This window comes from Haliotis cracherodii, unplaced genomic scaffold (assembly GCF_022045235.1).
Source record: "Haliotis cracherodii isolate W230 unplaced genomic scaffold, xgHalCrac1.p SCAF_8, whole genome shotgun sequence".
Taxonomy (NCBI): Eukaryota; Metazoa; Mollusca; class Gastropoda; order Lepetellida; family Haliotidae; genus Haliotis; species Haliotis cracherodii.
The window spans coordinates 37,482,964-37,501,009 of NW_027266341.1; the positions used below are offsets into that span (position 1 = coordinate 37,482,964).

At 38.7% G+C, this 18,046-nt stretch overlaps 1 protein-coding gene across 2 annotated transcripts in view; it reads right to left on the reverse strand.

Moving 5' to 3' along the window:
• LOC139449415 (beta-1,4-mannosyltransferase egh-like) overlaps window positions 1-18,046 on the reverse strand; it is a 135,623-nt gene that overhangs the window by 114,103 nt on the left and 3,474 nt on the right. The window contains exon 1 of one of the 2 annotated variants that reach the window (XM_071230790.1): window positions 6,470-6,488. The exons of the other annotated variant lie outside the window; for it this stretch is intronic. The gene's annotated coding sequence lies outside the window, so the exon portion shown is untranslated. Of the gene's footprint in view, window positions 1-6,469; window positions 6,489-18,046 lie in introns of those variants that run through there. 2 annotated transcript variants of the gene reach the window in all.

Here is an 18,046-nt window from a genome sequence, read left to right on the forward strand (position 1 = left end):
GCTGTGAGCATTTCAGTAATAATTGAGCATCAGCTTAATGTGGGAGGAAATCCCGAATTGTTTGTTTGTTTGTATGTATGTTGTTTAATTATATGCACTCAGCAATATTCCAGCTATATGACAGTGGTCTGTAAATAATTCGAGTCTGACCCAGACAATCCCGTGGTTGACCTCATGAGCATCAATCCACGCAATTGGGATACAATGAGCCTGACCTATGACATGATTCAAATCCAAAGAGGATTAGCTGGCCACAATGGCTGGTGAGTACGGCAGAGGCATGGACGAATTACCATCTGGAAGACCAGATCCACAACCTCGACGACTGCTAATGATGCTATTACTGCTTTTGGACCTGATCAAACACAAAAAACACGCTAAAATTTCCCTTAAACTTGAACAACAATAAGTCTAGAGTATGTAGTTAACGTAATTTAAACAACATTATTAAACTTTCATTGTGCCTCCTTCAGGAGCTGTTGTCATGGTGACCGAGAATACAGATAAATCAAGAAATGACAGGGCCTGGACAAATGTGATGCCAAAAGTTCCAAGGCTTTGGGTCAGTTATTGAGACCACTGGCCTATTTAGGAGCCATGGTTTTACCAGATGCAGCATAGTGTGTCCCACACATACGAATTGATAACAGATGCAAATAATTTAAATTGTGAGTCCTGTTGGAAGACAAAGTGTATGGCTGTTTGAATCATTACATTTATTAATGTTTAATAATGCATTTTACGTATAACTGACATTTCTATTCTGGAAAGATATACTTCCAAAGTTCAGGTTGTCAGTGGCTGATTTTCTGCAAACTATAAATTGAAGTCTCTATGACAGGCTTATGGCATCTGAGCATGTGCTATAAAATGGCATAAACAAAATTCCCGGAAATCAAGAGATGCTTACCACAGGTTGTTTAACACAGCATTCTGCAATATTTCAGCAATGGCGGTCTGTAAATAATAGTCTGGACCAGACAACCCAGTAATTGACATCATGAGCTCGATCTACGCATTTGGAATACGATGACATGTATCAACCAAGTCAGCGAGCCTGAACACCCGATTCCATTAGTCGCCTTTTTACGACAAGCATGGGTTATTCTACCCCGGATCTTCAAGGGTCTCCAGAAGATGAGTGAGGCAGTTCTTGGTATAATAATAATGATAATGATAATGATAATGATAATAATAATAATAATAATATTAAAAAATCACTCACAGTATGCTACGCATGCTCATTGATGTAATAGTTCAAAGCTCATGCAATAAAAATAGTTATGTACCAAAGAACCAACCAGAGACAGAAATTGGATTCCACTGCAGAGCTGGTGACCTGGGATGGCTGAGGTCGCACATATCGACCAGTGTGCATGCACGGCGACACCATTTATCTAGCTATCATGTTTATCATTTAAATATTACACCGAGGTTAAGATTTCTTGAATAAAATTGTCTTGATTTGTGATTTGATCGCTGTCAGTAATGGTAAGAACAGTGTATGGTAATCAAGAGTGCCCCTAAATCTTCCCCTTTCTACATGAGGGGTTTGACAAGGACTTCTTGATTTTAAAAGCTCACTTTCAAACACTGCATCAACATGACAAGCAGTTTGTTGTTGAAATGCATCTCTTTTCTCACCTTTATTCACCTCCCTGACAAGACAAGGCAAGAGTGGCCATCATAGACAGGCACTATTCGCTACACCAGATGCACTCAGAAAGTAGGTCACAACAGCTTGTTATTGATTTCAACGACATGAACACATGGTTTTTAATGACATCACTTGTAACATGCACATGGCTGTAATATATGAAATATTACAAAAGAACACTAAAGTGCATCAATAGTGCTTCTCTTTTGGTTAGGTCCTCACAGTGACATTGAACTTTATAGAATTACAAGGCTCAAAAAATTTCTTAAACCCAACTTGTCCTGCAATATTTTCACTTGTCCTACAATATTTTCACTTGCCCTGTTAAATTTCTTAAAGTTTTATGTTCTCAGTTATCATTTTCAGCAGACAGTACAAAATAATTCAGAGTCCCCGCCATCTACGTTCATCTCCGCCCATTCAAACTCGCTCAACCATGCACGTTACGAAGTAAATTGTAATAAAAAGGTAAATTGTAATACTTGCAGCAAATTGTAATAATTTTGACGTAAATTGTAATAACGTAAATTGTAATAAAATTTTATTTTAAATTTCATTCAATATTGTTAACATTAATTTTGACGAAATCGTGTGTGAAGCGATTGGTACATCGTACAACTCACCGTTATATACAGCAACCATGGTCAGATTACCATTTTTGTGGCTTTGAAACTTGTTAAAGTCATATTTGTGGCAATTTGACTATTATGTGTCAACATAACTTTTTCGCAATCGAAATACACATAGTGCAGGAAGTCCCTACAGAGACTGGTCAAATTGTTCCATGTAAAAATATCCTCCAATAGCAATCAGCTGTACCAAAGTGCTATGCTTATGGTTCTCAATCTCATAATTTTAAACATAAACAGTAAACGATATTAGAATATATTATTCCTGATAAAATTATTTTTTCAGATACAATTTCTTCCAACCACTGAACCAATTTAAGTTACATCATTGGATACTTTTTAAATAAATCACCAGTAGATTAAGAGAAAACGTGTGCACAGCTGATTGCTATTTTGGGCTTAGTTTACGACAAAATACACACGGTAATCTTAATTTCTGCATATTAACAATGTCTTGGTGAGTAGGGAATACAATTTAATCTGTAACACTCATCAATTATTTGGACCCCAAAGGTAGCATTGTAGCAAGGCCCAGGGGTCACTGTACACTGTACTTAGATCATACGAGAGAAGAAAACATATTTTAGGTTTGAAATTATCTTGCATATTTTATTGAAAACAATTAGAGATGAATTGATATGACTGAAATATATGTACTCGCCCCGTAGGACGAGCGTTTCTTAAATTCTTTCTCGCCCTGCACATACTTCCACTCGTCAATATGAGCGGACGAGTGGATTTTTCAAGACCTGGATTGTAGAGGTGTAACGATACGGGAGGGTCGCGACACGATACGTATCGCAATACAGGGGTCGCGATACGATACGTATCACGATACAATGTTTACTGGTTGATGTCGTTCTGCTCTCTAAAACATGTGACAAGTACAGTTGAAGAAGATATAAGGTGTTTATTTACTGTTATAGCAAATTGTCAGCAATACAGTATGTTTTACTGTAACAACAAACTGGCTTTGAAACTGTTAAACGTATTTCATGTATTTTCTTGAGTATAGTCCACACCAATGTATAATGCGCACCCTCCTCTAGCGGGTTCAATATTATGGAGAAAAAAAGAAATCTGAATATTATGCGCAGAAAAAAATTACACCGTACCCCTTCAGCGAAGTCCGGCAAACGAACGGGTGATGAGACACTTCGTCAGTACAAATTCGAAATTTGTGATAAAAAAAATCACCAGACATGTTGATTTACCGTTTAAATTGTATTTTTTGTTCAGCTAGGCATTCTTTTATATCCAGGGATTCAGATTACCTTGTGTATCTTCTCGTAAACTAAGCCGGACACAGCAATCAGCTGTACACACGTTTTCTTGGAATCTACCGGTGATTCGGTCAAGACACACCCAATGATATAACTTTACAGGATTTTAATGCAAGGATCAGCAAAAGTTGTATCTGAAACTATTTTTTTATCAGGAATGATATTCCAATATCTTGTTAATTTAGATGCAGCTTTTACTAACCATTTTTTTAAAATAATAATAACCCTAAGCGAAGCAGCTGATCGCAATTGCCGGGTATTATTTTTCACATGGAACCAGTCTGACCAGTCACCGTCAAGGCTCCCGTGCACATGATCGCGTGATCGTGAGAATTATGTGTTGACATAGAATCGTCCAACAAAAACAAATATGACTTTTAACGAATCAAGTATGGCATTTATGATATATGTATCCATTCTCTGTCAACTAAAGTTCGTTTCAAGGCGTCAATAGCGGTAATCTGACCGTGGTTGCTGTTAATAACGGTGAGTTGTGCAATCTTCCGATCGCTTCACATACGATTTCGCCGAAATTAATTAAAACAATATTAAAAGGAATTTTGAATAAAATTAATGAAATAAGTTACAAACATAAGTCCAGATATACAAAGAACACTTTTTATAGCCAGACAGTGTAATTACATGAATAATTTGCGAACTTCAGTATGGATTTGTTGACATGGTATTTCCGGTGTTACGTGCTCACAGTAATGTCTTTCCATGGGGGAAAAAAACATCAAAACTCATTAATTCGTGTATAATGCGCACCCCCTTCTACACGGCTGTGTATTTTGGAAAAAAAGTGTGCACTATACTCAAGAAAATACGGTATGTAAAACTGTGTTATGAAAATATCGTATGTATCGCGATACATGCTTTCCAAATTGATGCATCGTATCGTGGGCTGTGCATCAGGATACAATATTGTATCGCCGTATCGTTACACCACTACTGGATTGCACACTCATCCAGGGCTGATTATAAAGTAAAGGAATACTTTAGCAAAGTTGATCTTGTCCAACTTCAATCCCTGTAAATAAATGGATCAAGCAATATTTACTATGATATGCTGATGAATGAACGTAAAATCTCCTAGAGTGTCTCACTAAAGTTGGTTATGGTGACATGAAGGCCATCGCCTGTAATCAACAAAACAACAGCACTGACTGCCATAAATCTACCAAGCAAAAGGCAAGGTTTTAAACAGGCAAAAGTCTTTTATCCCTGCCGAGAGAAAGTTGGTTTCTGTGAACTAGAAAGCTTAAAGTGACCGCTCAACGTCACTGATAAAAAAGGCAAGTTGAACACCAGTTGTTCGAGAAATATAGGCTTGAGGAATAAGTAAGCTTGCAAATTTATGTACTAATCCTTTTTTGTTTCTATGGTTACTGAAAATTCCCCATGGCTAATTCAAAGACACAACACAGTCCATCCCCTACACTAAAACTTAATCAATAAAAAAACATTTTTTTAAATAATAATAATTCTTTTTCTTCAAAAGAACCTTTCTTCTTCTGCTGTTTTGTAGATTCAAGGAAACTAGACTTAGTTTACTTTGATCTTGACTTGCCAAGGCTCTTAGTAAAATAATATCTATTCATATACATATTAATTCCAGTCATGGCGCAGGACTATGCGTCCCCAAATGATGAGTAATATATGAGTGGTAAACTCAGAAAATAGCTCTGTTCATACATATTACGGGGGGTAAATAGAAAATAATTCTGTTAATATATATTAAATATTTACTTAAACTTGCTGAAAGGCTCCAACTGGAATTTCAATTCATCTGCCAGACACTAAGGATCTTTGCCTTTCGATATCGATCTCAACAGTCCCATACACTCAACCCACTTGTCACATTTAAACATATTGACTTCGCTGAACACACGACATTAACAAGCAACAAATTCTATTTCAAGACCTGATTCAAATATTAAATTGCCCCCTAGGTTCGTGCCACTGCTTTTCCTCCCCGAATGCTGCAGGCGAAAGATAAGCTGGTCTTGAATCAAAATGGGATTTGCAAGTGAATGTGAATGAGAAGTTTGACATTGCTTACAGCAATTAATATTTCATCAATATCAGGACAGGTAAACCGAGAACGGTCTTCATGTACCGATGTGAGGAATGAAACCCAGGCCGAAGGCAAGACACATCCATGCCATGTCAATACCATCCATTGCATGAAGGTCAGCAAATGATACCATCACTCAATATTTCCAGAATGTAAACACAGGGATTCATCCAGGATGTCAAACAAAGTACCCTTGGCAGGCCATTTAGAGTTTTTTGTATCAAATTGGTCCGTGAAATACAAGGTGCCTGTACAAAGCAAAAACATTTATTGTAGTAACTACCATATGAAATGAAAATTTTAATTCCAATTTGGGAATATTTGCTGACATTTGCAGCAGATTTGGGATCAAATCATGGCCTCTGAATAGGCCTAGATAACTCTGTGTAAATATTTAAAATATGTCCTCTTAAGCTCACACCACTATAGTCCACTCCATGTAATGTTGGCAATCATCACCTGTTACACCCATCGACATAAAATGGCGCTTCAGTGACTTGAATATAACTAAGGACTATTTTTACTCCCATTAAGACTAAAATGTACCAAGTTTTTACAAATGTCAAAACACATGCTTATGTTTATGGGGTAACTACTGGAGGATAATATTGTGCCTCAAGCATATTTTTCTATTGCCACCCTACACAATGTCATCAACATTTGTCAAACATACGAAAAACGAAATCTCCTCTTTTGTATTCATCTGGAGTCACTTTACCTGACACCTCAAAGTGACAAGCTGCGTTGTTAGCATGATACTGAGCATTCCAAATTTTGAATCCCAAGTAATTGGATTCAAGGCATTTATTTATTCAGAACTTACCCTAGCAGCATGTATGAATGTGACCTGTCGACCTGCTGGCTTACATCACTTGCCCTGATGGCGTGGAGGTCGCATACAAACTACAATCACATTTCCATTTCAAAGAAACTCCCTTGTACGACAGCTTTGTAAACATGGCGGGAATTGATCCATTCCCATCTTACATGAACACCATGTCATCCAACAGGTCAACCAACAGGGTTGTTGATCAGGTTTTTCAAGTTCAGGGTTCTAGTCAGGTATCCGGAAACCGGTCTGGACTTGTCCAGTTGAAAAAGTGCAAACCGGACATTTAAAAATTTGCTAACCGAATATTTTCGAGAAAGTACTTGCCGGACATTACAACCTGAGACCGAGTAGCACTTTGGAAAAGCTGATTGCCATTGCCTGATATTTTGATACTCATTTCAATGCGTGAAAGTGTGGCATTCATGATATATGTATCCCTTCTGTCAACGAAAGTTTATTTCAAGGCATCAATATCGGTAATCTGACCGTGGCTGCTGTACATAAAGGCGAGTCACTTCACACACGATTTCCACGAAATGAATGTCAACAATATTAAATGAAATTTTGAATAAAATTAATAAAATAGACTGCAAACATAAGTCCATATATACAATGAACACTTTTAATTACTAGAAAGTGCAATAACAGGATTAAATTGTGTAATTCAGTATGGATTTGTTGACATGGTATTTCCGGTGTTAGTACATGTTCACGGTAAAATGTCTTTAGTTTTGTGTTGGGGTAAAAACATCAAAACTCATTGTTGTGTTTAATGGGGAAAAAAGTGTGCACTCTACTCAAGGAAATATGTATATGTTATGAAAGTGAGCCTTGATGTTATCATGTTATTATTTTATTCATACATGAACGTCCACCAGTATTCATGGAACTTTTCAAACTGACTGCGAGTCTTTTGATAACAGGTATATCAACTCAAGTCGATAACAGTTTTAAAACTCTGAGGCTTGCAGAGGATTTTTTAACTCTCATCGATGAGTGTTGATACATTTAATATTAAACAACATGAAGGCAGGATATCAGTTATCTTCCAAAATTATTCTTCCAACTTTCCATTTTGCTAACAGCAATACACCAGTGTCTTGAGTGTTAAAAAGAACAGCTAGCTTCAGTGGCAAGCGGTTAGTGATGTCATATGATTGGTACGTCATAGTAAATATATACATCAGAATGGTCAGTAATGCATTCTGATGCAATTTCACAGCATCTCCTAGGCGATATTGCTTTATCTCACTCAAGCCTGATCTCCTGTGGAAGCCAGTATGGGATGATAAATTGAAATAACAGACAGGATAAAGTGCTGCTGCAGCACATCACAGTTTCAGTGACGCTGCAGCTGTGATCTTTGACCTAGTCAGTGCTGACCGACTTGCCAAGCTATCAAACCTAAACTACTCAACATGAACAATCCTGCAAACTAAATTTTCTCTAAATAACACCCAAGTAGTTATTTCCAAGTAACCAGTCAAGACAATTTATTGACCTTGACCTACATGTCAACCAATTTCGATGATTATCACAATTCATGAAACTCTCCCTTTCTTCAACAGGAACAGCCTCAGACTAAATGGCTCCAAATCAATCAATATTTGTTGAAGTCAACACTGGACATGAGGACTGCCACAACAAAAGCGTGACTGATTCTGATCATCAGCCAAGGAAAACCTTCAGCCAAAGCCCATGATTGCAACATACCTCTCACTTAGCCCACTGCAGCACACCCAGCGTGATCTATGGAGTGTATGTGTGGTGTTGCCAAGCGTGAACTTTGTCACAGTCATGCTTATTTCACTTATATAGCGACATACATGCATGCGTGTGTGCGTGCGTGCGTGCGCCTGCCTGTACTAGTCTGGACTTATGTTAGTTTTAAAGGAATCGACCAGTATTAACCTGTTTAAAGAAATAAATGGCCCCCTAACTGTTTCAGCACCATGGATCCCTGTAGCTATATTTTAATACCAAGTGAGTGAGTGAGTATGGTTTTACGCCGATTTTAGCAATATTCCCACAATATCACGGCGGGGGACACCAGAAATGGGCTTCACACATTGCACCCATGTCGGGAATCGAACCCGGGTCTTCAGCGTGATGAGTGAACGCTTTAACCACTAGGCTACCCGACCGCCCCTTTAATACCAAGGCCATATTTCCAGTACATATGCCTATATGTCTTGTACCTGAGACTGTATGTCTGATGCACTACTAAATATTTCTAGGATGAGATGGTCAAATGTGTCCATTAACCTTCTGGTGCCTCACAGGCAGCTTGGGTTGTATACTCCACAGGGAGCTGAGAATGAAACTTGAGTGCACACTGATCCATTAACGGTGGTAATAAGTCTGTGAGTGCTTTGAGCATGATGATATCCAGTATGGACCTTTATTATTATTATCATCATTATTATCATTATTACTATGAGGGAAGTCACCAGTGGACATGGGAACTGCCACAACAAAAGCGTGAGTCAGGTCCATTTGTGATGAGTGGCCAGCCCAGATTCCAATAGGTAATGTCCTGGCATCAGTCTGCAGCTGTTCTGCCCCGAGTCCCAGAGGGGACTTCAGCTCTTCACTTATCTACTGCTTTCACAGATGCAGGGACTACGATGCCTTCAGGAACATTGTCAACCAGTGGAGCTGGGGCCGAACATTCAGTGATTCACAGGAACACTGCAGCTGGTAATAAAACCTACGGCATTCCAAACACGAGGGAAGGATTGGCCTTTTCCCCACATGTTCCAACAGAACTTGTCATAAAAATAGTTCTCGCCATTCATTTGTACATCACATGGACGTCAACCATGCCAACTGCTAAACACTTCAGAGCCATTTGCTTACTGACTTATATAAAAGTTAGTCATAAAACCAAATAAATCGAGTCCGCGCTTTAACAATGAATTAGAGGTAATGATTAAGCTCTTCACGCTTACAAACACAATGTGTTTAAATCTAATGTTAAATCATTACAATATTTTCTATGGTTAATCAGCAGCAGGAGTCGATTGGGACGATGATGCTGAGAACAGTGCAGGAAGATATCTTCAAGTACAGATGACATGGGGAGACAGCAGCATGACTGCAGCACCACTCAACATCAAAGACAGGAAATAAAAGACTCTCCATCCAGACTCAGCAGCGAGCATCATGCCAGGACGACCCAAAGCATGCAATCAAAGCTGAGGTGGAGTTGTCTGGTCGGGAAGGAAATCAGTACAAATTCTGAATCACATCCCCACAATCCAAACCCAGCTATGGGGAACATTGTTATCTTTTTTCAAAACATTGAAGAATTTAGACTCATAAGAGAATCGATAATGGAGTTTATTATGTTTACCGTATTTTCTTGAGTATAGTGCACACTTTTTTTCCAAAAAACACAGCTGTGTAGAAGGGTGCGCGCATTATACACGAATTAATGAGTTTTGATGTTTTTTCCCCCATGGAAAGATATTACCGTGAGCATGTAACATCGGAAATACAATGTCGACAAATCCATACTGAACTACGCAAATTATTCATGTAATTACAATGTCTGGCTATAAAAAGGGTTCTTTGTATATCTGGACTTATGTTTGTAACTTATTTCATTAATTTTATTCAAAATTCCTTTTAATATTGTTTTAATTAATTTCGGCGAAATCATATGTAAAGCCATTGGAAGATTGCACAACTCACCGCTATTAACAGCAACCACGGTCAGATTACCGCTATTGACGCCTTGAAACGAACTTTAGTTGACAGAGAATGGATACATATATCATAAATGCCATACTTTGAATCGTTAGAAGTCACATTTGTTTTAGTTGGACGATTCTATGTCAACACGTAATTCTCGCGATCACACGATCATGTGCACGGGAGCCTTGACTGTGAATGGTCAGACTGGTTCCATGTAAAAAATAATACCGGCAATAGCGATCAGCTGCTTCGCTAAGGGTTATTATTATTTTAAATATGTTTAGTAAAAGCTGCATCTAAATTAACAAGATATTGGAATATATTATTCCTGATAAAAAAATAGTTTCAGATACAATTTTTGCCGATCCTTGCATTAAAATACTGTAAAGTTTCATTGGGTGTGTCTTGACCGAATCACCGGTAGATTAAAAAAACGTGTGTACAGCTGATTGCTGTGTTCGGCTTAGTTTACGAGAAAATACACAAGGTAATCTTAATCCCTGGATATAAAACAATGCCTAGAAGAAAAAAAATACAATTTAAACGGTTAGTCAACATGTCTGGTGATTTTTTTATCTCAAATTTCGAATTTGTACTGACAAAGTTTCTCATCACCCGTTCGTTTGCCGGACTTCGCTGAAGGGGTACAGTGTAATTTTTTTCTGCGCATAATATTCAAATTTCATTTTTTCCAAAATATTGAATCCGCTAGAGGGGGGTGCGCATAATATATGGATGCGCACTATAATACGGTATGTGATTATATATATATATTCTCCTTTGTCTGCAGGTTTCCATCTTATCGTCATCTTTGAGGCAGACAGTGAGGGCTGGGATCTGTTCCTTCATTGGCAGCTACAAACTTGTATGATTGATTTGAGTTTGTGACACTATTTGAACTGTATTTAAGTTGTGTTAGCTTAATGGGGAGGAAAAATCTTGTGGCCATAGACATTTACCATTTTGGTGAAACCCATGAGCAGAGGTACTTGTGCTTACAAATCAAGCTTCATGATTGAGGTCATTGAACCATGTTCAGTGGATCCTGGTACAACTAAGAGAATTGCAGTTTCCTAGTCTCTGACTACCAAGTCCCAAGCAAGAATAGACAAGTTTGTTATTCATGTTCCTGATTCTAGTCTCAATGTCAAGTCAGGACTCTTGAAGGAGAATGTTGTTTTATGCCACAGTCAGCACTATTCCAGCCACATCAAGGCGGTCTGGAAGTAATCGTGGCTCATCCAGGCAAACCAACAGTTAATATGAACAACTTTCCAGGTCACTGCATGATGACACTCAAGTCATTGAGCTTGACCAATCAATCCAATATGGTCACCTCTTCTGAGAAGCAATAGAGAGCTGTTCTAGCCTGGGCAAGTCTTTGGAGTCTTGTCACTGCCCAGATCGATAAGTCTTGACATGCTTCAGACTTGAAAACAAATCTTGCAACCAAATCTTATATGCAGTCCACACCTTGATTGATCCTGGTTTGAAATGTTTCATGCTTTCACAGTTGTATTCAATCAATAGATAGCACTAATTAAAGTTCATTGATGCTGCCACACAGCTACATTAGGCAAGATTACTGATGCTGTGCATGAGCTTAGATGTATTACAATACACTGTCACTGGTACCCAAAAAATATTTAAGAATGGAAGCAAAAAACATCTGCTGTGTGTCCCACTGGAGACCGCCTCTGTAGTCCTGACGCACGCACGCACACACACACACATGCACGCGCTAAGATCGCGCTGAGATATAATAATGCATGTTGTGGAAAGGGGGCCAGTCTGGACCTTGTAATGTACTATCTTATGCCCCCCTTTCAATACAACCACTAAAATCCTGAAACACTTTTGAAATTTGTGATGATTTGGCCAATAATGCAAACTTTCGAGGAGAATCTGTAGGAGGCACTAAACAGTTACGGCAAACATATGACGGGGTTACGAAAACTCGTGGCTAATCGGGTTGAAAAATATGAAGAATGCCAGGAATGGGTTAAGAAACATGTACATATTACAAGATTCATGTATGGATCATGTACGAATTGTAAGAATCACCTACGACTTAAGCTACGAATATGCCGAATGCATGTACGAATGCAGGACGATCGCAATAAGATACGACTAATATTACATATTTACGAATCATATGCAAAAATCAGTACTATTCCTGACACTTCGGCATGTGCTTGGGTCCCGGAAGGCTGGCCTACCCATCATTTCCACCATGGAAGTTCAACGGAGAGCATGTGTTGCTCTGGTCCTTGTCCTTGGGGAATCGTGTTTTCTTACTTAATCTTACATGATCTATAGTTGACTCAGGACATTCGTGGCTGTTTTCGGGTTGAGGACAAGGAATTTTGGGAGCCAAGAATGCAAAAGAATCAATTACGAAGCTGTTACGGAGCATAAGAATTAATTACGAAATTGCAATTTGACAAACAAAAACTTTCTTGCCAATTCGACGAACTCCTGCAAACTGTGCGAATGTTTGGGAATCAAATAAGATTCATTTAAGAACTTCAAGAAATATTTGAGATTTATGTACGAGCATGAAAAATTTCCTATTTGGGGTCATTGGGGATATTCGTGGCTGTAGTGAAATGGGGGCATTAGTCTATATGTACAAATGAGAGTTTGGTAGTTGAAGTGCTAAGATCGCATTGTGGAAAGGACCCCAGCCTAGACTTTGTAATCAGAGGCTTGTGTGGAATTGAGACAATGTCAGTACGTAATTGGGTAATGGTTTACAGCTGGATTGATCTGGATGATAAACCTATAGTTAGCACACAAGTGTCGGTGGAATGATCGGATTCCAACATGCAAGGCCTGCAACTCCACACTCCCGCTTCCTCATATACAGATCCACTGTTCACTATCCATCACTATCCATCAACAATACCATGGATTGGTCATTTTTAATTGTGAAAATCATTTAAGCCTTTTGTGAAATAATTGACATTGTCACTGTTCGAGCATGTCAGTGAACGATGACATTTGTCATATGAAATTAGCCTTAATAATGACATGAATAAGTTACTTTGACTAAAAATAACTGATTACCACTTGAGGATGTGAAAAAGATATGACCGCCTCCGTGGTCTTGTGGTAGAGTGTCTGCCCGGAGAGAGTAAGGTTGTGGGTTCAATCCCCGGGCACATCATACTGAAAGATGTTAAAAAATGGTACTTGTTGTTTCCCTGCCTTGCACTTGGCATTAAGGAGCTAAAACAAGAACAACTTGGAGTCAGTATACTGTGTCTGAGTGGGTTATTGATGTTAAACTGTGGCATGGTATCTCAGTGGGCAAACCCCATAAAATCAGCATTAGTCCATACAAGCAGCCACACACTCACATGCATATAAAAGTGCAATAATCTTGAATACAATGTTACACCCGTTTCACCTCACGTCACACCTATGATGATCAATAATAACTGATTATCAACCATCAAGAGCCCCAACTTTCTTCCAGGTAACATTAAGGACACCTTGGGACAACAATGCTGAAATTAAATGCTTCATTCAATAATTGGCATTGGTAAAATAACACCATCAGTGAAGGAAAATTGTTCTGGAAATACCATTTACTAAGGCCATGTTGAGCCCGGGACCATTAAATGAATACCGTAAATCATGAAATGAAGACATCACCTAATTAATGAGAGTGTTGACACCTGGCCAACAATGTGTCATGTGCTCGTAGACTTGACTTCGAACTATGAAAACTAATTTTCGATAGAATTCCATGATATAACAAGGGGTGACCGTAAGGTGAAGAAAGTCATTTGCTGTCATCACAAACTTAACTTCAACTGCCTGACATGTGATCGAACATCCATAAAATGAAAACTAGGAATCTCCAATTAGATCACCGGCAGGTTAATAGCAAGGGGGCTTGGGACTTTCTATCAAGATTTAATATTTTTTCAGCTATTTAAAACTATGAGTAGGGCTGCAACGATACAGGAAGGTCACGATACGATACCCATCTCGATATTCTGGTCACGATACGATACGTACCTCGATACGCAATGATAAAAAAAACAAGACTTAAAGCATGTCAAGTTTGAACCTTTCATGATTTTGGAACAGTCAAAATTATTTTATAATAACAAGACTACTGAAGTAGTTCAACTTTCCTACAAAACAATTCAAAGTCCAAACACCAGAAAATAATTAATGTACTCCACCAGTGATACAACTTCAAAGAATTTTGATGCAATGGTCGAAGAAATTGTATCTGAAATTATTGTTTTATCAGGAATAATTTATTCCAATATCGTGTTACCTTAGTTGCAGCTTTTACTATATAATTATATATTTATAATTATAAGCACCACAAGTGTAGCATTTTGGTACTGGTGATTGCTGTTGCAGGATATTTTTAGGTATGGAACAATTTGACCAATCACCCAAGGGACTTCCCGTGCTACATGTATTTCGAATGTGATAACCTTATGTTGACATATATTAGCCAAATTGCCACAAATATGACTTTTAACGAGTCAAAGTATGGCATTTTTAATATATATATCCATTCTCGGGCAACTAAAGTTCGTTTCAATGCGTCAAAAGCGGTAATCTGACCGTGGTTGCTGTATCTCTTCACACACGATTTCACATAACTTAATGAAAACAATATTAAATGAAATTTTGAATAAAATCAATAAAATATATTACAAACACAAGTCCAGATATACAATGAACACGTTTTAATAACAAGATAGTATAATAATGGTATTGAATTGCGTACTTCAGTTCGGATTTTATGTTATTTTCGGTGTTATGTGCTTGCGGTGATCAGCTGATAATGTTTTATGAGATGGGGAAAAACATCTGTCGGTGTAAAACCTGAGCTTATTAAAAATGTAAGTACGATTTTGGGAGCCATGCGTTAGCGTGCGCTATAACCAAGTTTGCGGTTTATTGAAAGGCACAAAACCGAGGTAACGCTGTACTTGAGATTTGCTTTCCGTATCGTGGCGTATCGATAAATGGGCCCATGTTTATCGTATATCGTATCGTGGGTCAAGTATCGCGATGCATCGGATATCGGTGTATCGTTTCACCCTTAACTATGAGCCTGAATATTTTTAAAGAAAAACATCTTGCAACAATGTAATTTTTGTGGCAGGCAATTCTTTTTTTTCAGCAGTATGAAGCATAAAATTATTCTTTACACATAATTTCAGTGACAACTTATCTTATTCGATAAAATCCCTGGAATAACAAATGGTCATTCCCTAACAAAAAAAAAATTGAAAGCAGTTAATTGTTAAAGTTCCTACACATAATCTCAAATATAGCTTTGAAAGGTATTCAAAAGGACCTTTCATAACATAACACTGCAAATTTCAGTCAAACTGTCTTCAATAAAAGAAATTAAGAAGTTCATAATTTTACTTAAAGTTAAACCATGGAAGGTTTCTCAAAACAGATTTCACCTGGTCATCGTTGCCTGTAAGTCGTTAAATGTAACCTTTTCTGAAACAACCACCTTAGTTCAACATTACAGTTGCCATTTCCTCACAAGCACCAGAGTTCCAGCTTTGGACTAATCTCATATCAGTCACAACCATACAGGGAATAACGAACATAATCATGATAAGTTGCAAGAAACAAGCATTTGTTGGTGTGTTGGAATGCCTCGCCAAAGTCACACGCTCCAACAAACAGATCTAAATATTGAACGAATATTCGTTTCACACTCTCAGAAGAGGAGGGCTTTCGAACAGCAAACAAGCTCTTTCTTTCACTGCTTAAACAGTAAACATGAGCTTTTCTTGCTTTATAAATATCTGTGCTTGTTCAGTGAGAGAAATTGGACATCCCATGGCATCACGGCCTGTTGCAAACATAATCAATGAGAAGCAACAATTTGGGATCACTACTGGTCCACAATGGGATGGCAGTTGAGTTGACCGTTTTGGCTGGGCCAATTCGCCTTCTTGCCTAGGGACAACAGCATTTGGTCTCGGTGACCAGAATGTCTCTGGGTAAAAAAATCCTCTGGAATGAAGGGATTTGATTCCATTTGGATTTAACCATGCTCGATAAATTTAAACAATGAAGCAATCACATCTACATCAAATATAAACAACGGAAGAAATGACAACTGCTTTGGGGGATTGTGAGCTGGGCCAGACTAAACGACATGCAGACTCAATCCACACGATGACAGCACAGGAGGAACAAGGATTATTTCAGTACTATTCTAAACGCTGAAAAGTGCATGTTTTACGAACAATCACAAACTCCGGCCTGCAGATTCAGATGTATTTTTGGATGAATGGCATCTTTTGAAAAAAAACAATGAATGTTTGTTTGTTGGCCTGTACATAATTGAGTCAGGACCACATAATCCAGATAAGTGTATTGTGATCAAGGATGCACACTTTTGGGTAGACTAACATCTGGACTCTGAAATGAACATATCTTACAGAAAAAAAGTTAAAATTATCTTAATAAAAATATAACAAAAAGGAGCCAGAGACTCTTCATTTGCAGGTACTTCGGTAATCTAAACTTGCAAAACATTATAGACTTGCATGGGCTGTAATGGATATATTTGTTACAGGGATATGAGCAACCAAGCCACCAAGAATGACTTCCTGATCCATTTGGTTGCATCTAAGAACCTACTTAGGTTGCTGGGGATCAATTCCAACCCATAATTCCCATGGGGTGCAGACACATCATGAAATGTGAGAGCTAAATTTCCATATCAACCTGAGAGGAGACACAAACTTCCTTGAGGATGTATTAAGTGGGACACTGAAATGATTGCCTTACAATACTATGACATGGTATTGTGAGGTTATCAATACAATACATTCACAGGAGTGGTGACTGGTGAGTGAGTGAGTTGGGTTTAACGCCACTTTTAACAGTATTCCAGTCATATCACAGTGTGTCAGCTTAATGTGGGAAGAAAGCCCGAAGTGATGCAGGTCTCAGATGTTTACCACTTCGATGAAACCCACGAGCACGGGTATGGCGCTGACAAACCTGGAAACATAATCCGGGCGCACCGGTATTCGAACCCACAATCATAGGTTACTGGCATGCCCAAGGGACACAACTCTGCACAGCGAATCTTGGCGCCTTAGATGACTGGGCCACCCGTGCCACCACATTCACAGGATGTAGACATGGCTATTGTATGAAAAAAAGCATTAACATACAGTTTTCAGAGTGAATACAGAAGTTGTGAAGCAAGTGTTATCATGGTTATCTTCTGTTTTCATGAATCAAACTGGCGTGTCTAGTGAACACAGGGCTAGACATGATAGAAGTGTAGTTTCATTCAAGTGTGAGTGATTCAGTGGACACCTACAACTAGCATAGGTTACTGGGGAGTGATTCAGTGGATACCTACAACCAGCATAGGTTACTGGGGTGTGAGTCAGTGGACACCTACAACTAGCATAGGTTACTGGGGTGTGATTCAGTGGACACCTACAATCAGCATAGGTTACTGGGGTGTGAGTCAGTGGACACCTACAACCAGCATAGGTTACTGGGGTGTGATTCAGTGGACACCTACAACCAGCATAGGTTACTGGGGTGTGAGTCAGTGGACACCTACAACTAGCATAGGTTACTGGGGTGTGATTCAGTGGACACCTACAATCAGCATAGGTTACTGGGGTGTGAGTCAGTGGACACCTACAACTAGCATAGGTTACTGGGGTGTGAGTCAGTGGACACCTACAACTAGCATAGGTTACTGGGGTGTGATTCAGTGGACACCTACAATCAGCATAGGTTACTGGGGTGTGAGTCAGTGGACACCTACAACTAGCATAGGTTACTGGGGAGTGATTCAGTCGACACCTACAATCAGCATAGGTTACTGGG